We start from the raw sequence: 4499 nt of genomic DNA on the forward strand, positions 1-4499 counted from the left end.
GCGCAACACGCGAGTCATTGGGATTAACTTTCTTTCTTTGTATTGCTGATTCACTCATATGCCCAGTGCTTCATCCAGTGTGCAGAGGATCGCACTGATCTTTGTCTTTTGGAAAAACTGTGCGTGAGAGTGAAAATGCGGCTATCGATTACGTTTTGGGTGGACAAGCGGTTTGCTCGTTAATAAATCGATAAAAGAGTTATACGCTATGATGATGTTGCCTAATAGCAGTGCTTTTCATTCTTTTTGTTGTGGAGAGAGAGAGAGAGAGAGAGAGAGAGAGAGAGAGAGAGAGAGAGAGAGAGAGAGAGAGAGAGAGAGGAGAGAGAGAGAGAGAGAGAGAGAGAGAGAGAGAGAGAGAGAGAGAGAGAGAGAGAGAGAGAGAGAGAGAGAGACCGCCCACCGTTTTAAACTTTGGATCTTTTGCTTTTGTTTCGGTCATTTTGAACTGTCAGGTGTACTTTATGATTAGGTGCAAGTCAGATCCAACTGCATTCTTTGTCCGATTGACATCTTCAATTTTTTTAACAATTGGCATTCATTTCATGAGTCCAGTCACTTGTATTTCAAGGTTATTTATTTTTAACTGTGTTTACAGGACACTGCATTTTCCAACTACAAAGTTCACTCTACTCTTCAGAAACATTTTCTTTTGTTTTGTGTACTGGATACCTTAGAAAATTCGGAAAAAAAATCCATAAAATTTAAGTAAATTGTTTATGTTGAACAAATCAATCTCTTCTTTGTTTGTAATTGGTGATTCATTGAAGGGCGATATTGCTCAATTTGAGTAATATTTATTACAATAACTTAACTACAGTACAGACATATGCTTGCATGGTAAAATGCCATAATGTTAAAAAGAAAATATCCATGCAATAAAATTTCGAATTTTGTACGTGTATTCAGCATAATAAATAAATTTATCTCATTCAATGGCTGATTGATGCTGCCACCTGTGAGCGATTCTCCTAATTACAAATACATTTAATTCAAAGCAACACGTAACAGATTGACTATTATTTCTGTCAATATTATTATCAAGTTCATTCAAGTCCTAAGATATTAAAAAATCCGTTTATAAATAAAATTTCGAAAATGCGACAAATAAAAAAATTTGTTTTAAATCCGAAGCCAATGGCAGTCCAATGTCAATATAGTCGAGAAGATAAAAAAGCGTAACAAAACATCGAAGTTAGAAGAGATAGTCAGATATGGCTGTAGTGCAAAGAATATCTTTAAATAAAAACAATGAATAGTAGAATGTCTAAGTGCATTGCACAGTGGGAGGCTTTTGTCGTGTCGGAGGTTCTCTTTTACTCCCTCATTTTCCCTTCTTCCTCTCTCACTCTCTCTCTTTGCATCTACTAGATTTATTTGGACTGAGTTATTTATTCAAAGAGCCGGCAATAACTTCACTTTAAAACTTATTTTCCGTTGAGGCAATTTATCGTTATTTCTTAATCACGCATTACAACGTTGCGAAAAGATTAAAATCTTTTGCAACAAACGAGTGAAAGAATAATAATTTTCACTCTTTCTGCTCTCGACCACACTTTCTCCACTTGACGTGCCGCATAACCGAAAACAATTCAGCAAGCACGTGTCAGTCAACCCCCGCCAGCGCCGCCCGCGAATAATTAACGGTGTGCTGCTGCCGCCGCGCTTACATACAAAAAGCTGCGTAATTGCCTGCGTACGCCAGATGCTTCTCTCTGTACTTTGCCCTCCTTATCGCGTGCCATGCTTTTTTTTCTGTAGGAATGCACAACAGGTGTCGTTGGATTTGCCTGTTTATCTCCTGGCTGAAGGGTTGATAACGTACACACGTTATAATCTTAAACTTACCGTTTGAGCGAGACATTAAAAATGCTTGTTAGTATCGATGGTGATCTGTTAAAGTTTGCAGTGTTCGTGACATATATTTACATCTGCGAACCATTAATTTCGTCAATCATCTTGGTAAAATCATGAATCTCGGAGAGTGCGATTCCTATTTCACTATGCGCAAACGAGATAGAAAAACTTTCTAACACTTGCCGTGCGCTGACAAACTGCAGTCGTATAATCTCTGCGAAGTAAATGAAAAGAGCGACGATGAAAGAACACAATCCGTCGACTTTGCCGCGCGCGATGACCGTAAGTCTCGCTGAACCCTCGTAACTTTCTCGTGCCATTAAATAATTCCACTCAAGTTGGCATCCGACATGAAGGCTTTATCAGAATCAGTCGATTGCAGTGGTGTTGCTTTGCGTCGCAGCAACAGCGAGGGAGGAAATGTACTTGGCAACTCGAGCAGCGGAAATGCGGGACAAGTGCCTTCTACTACCTGCACAGCCCTCGGCACTAAGAGAAGCCTCTCTCTCCCCCCTTGGATTAATTAATTAATGGCAAGGCAGCTCTCGCACTCTCACTCGAACCTCCTTATTATATCCATGCTCACGCGTTTATCAAAGGCGCTGATTAGAGCGCGCCCTTTTTTTCAACTGCTGGGGACTGTGAACTTTTATGTATAATTTTAATTGTAAATGTGATGGATAGCTGCTAAAAGAGTAAAAAATTTTCGAAAAGCAAGATAAGCCTTGACGCAGCTTATCATCATTATTAAATTCCAGAGCAACAATTTCGCCCAAGCGCCATGAGAGAGAGAGAGAGAGAACTTTAAAGCCAAATTCCAAATTGACGTAAAACTCCATCAATCGAGTCTCTTCTCCGTCCGCCCCGTGACATAATAAGGATGCGCATAAGGGGAATCCTTGGCATAACTTAAATTGTTTTCCCGATGCGCAGCTTCGCGAGATTGCGCGTACGTGTACCGCAAGAGTTGGCGATTTGCACTCCTCGGGCTTAATGAAGCTCGCGCGAATCTGTGTTCGATAGGTTCTCTGATATAGCACAAACGCGCGCGTGATTCAGTATGCATGTCCCGAGGATACGTTGCCGTTTATGATAATTGCCGTATGCCGATATTTATCACGCCGAGCGAATAATAACGAGGAAAGATTCTCAGGAGAGAGCTAGTTATGCCATTTTCGATATTCGTTTGTTTGCGTTGTTGCGCGCGTGCTTCGCGCGTTGATTCATGGCACGAGTTATGCGCTGGGAAGGCTCATTTCCTTCGCAGGGGATTCGCTGCTACAACATCAATTTTCGAATGCGCAGTGATGATGCTGTCGGTTTGAGTGCGCATATCTGCGTCTGGAATTTACGTTTCTTGATTATCGTGTGCGAGCACCGTGTCAGTTAGCCCAAGTGAGCTTCAGCAAGAATTTTAATAGCTTATTAGTTTCACTACGTTGTATTGATATGTTTATTTGCTAAATATCCCAGTGATTTAATAAACGCGATAAACAGCATGTAATTGTTCTCTTATCTGAATCTATGTACAATATTCACAGTCGCCTTCTCATCCGTGATATGCTATAGAATACGTAAGTAACTAACCTTTCGAGATCCAAACAACAAGTTCATAATCCATCAATATTACTTTCAAATATCCATGGCAATCAAGCAATTTTTGTTAGAAAACTTACGAAAGAAAAATAAAGGTTTGCGCCATACTGACGCTGCAATTCTAATTAAGCTAGCCAATGTAATGTACAATAGAAAGGCCGATCAGTCCTTGATTAATGATTCCTACTTATTGGCCGTGGCAGCACTGTAATACAGTTTCGAGAGAGAGAGAGCGGCTCTGTGCGCGAAATACATAATTCATCCGTGGTAATGGCCAAGTCTATATAGCTAACAGCTATACATGTACACTAAAAATATAATTTTAGTTTGTTGTAGAAGAAAATGTATTTGAAGTTATCTGTCATGTTAAAATTATAACATTACGTGTGCTTCGATGTCACATTTTCTTTGAATGCAATATTTACAATTTCATTAGCACTCAGTTTTATCTTTGTCTATTTGATGAGTACTGACTGCGTACACTTGTGAAAATCATAATCTGCATCAGTTAAAACTGTTGTACACCTTACATTACTCGAGAATAAAACCACATTTCTGAATCAGACAATAACAAAACATAGATCGATTTTTCATTTCCCAATTAGATTAGAAAGATCATTTGTCAAAATCGTACAAAAATTATAGTTATAGTTTAAAGTAAAGCTGGAGTATCAAACCGATCTATGAACGACAAAAACACCAGCATCACGATCGAAAATTGAATTTTTTTTATTCCGGATCACTTGTAACGGAGCCAAATGTTACGAGTTTGTATAGTTCAAGCTTCTCTCAAGAGGAAAAACATACTCTCATTCTCTGGTCGCCGTGAATGTCGAATAGACATTTCGTAAAGGTACTGTAAAATAAAGTGGAAAAATAGTAATTGCATCGATCACCCGCTGACTCTCTCTCTCTCTCTCTCTCTCTCTCTCTCTCTCTCTCTCTCTCTCTCTCTCTCTCTCTCTCTCTTTCTCTCTCTCTCTCTCTCTCTCTCTCTCTCTTCTCTCTCTCTCTCTCTCTCTCTCTCTCTTTCTCTCTCTCTCTCT

The sequence above is a fragment of the Phymastichus coffea genome, unplaced genomic scaffold, assembly GCF_024137745.1.
Source record: "Phymastichus coffea isolate CEN01 unplaced genomic scaffold, Cenicafe_Pcof_1.1 PCOF00086, whole genome shotgun sequence".
Classification (NCBI taxonomy): Eukaryota; Metazoa; Arthropoda; class Insecta; order Hymenoptera; family Eulophidae; genus Phymastichus; species Phymastichus coffea.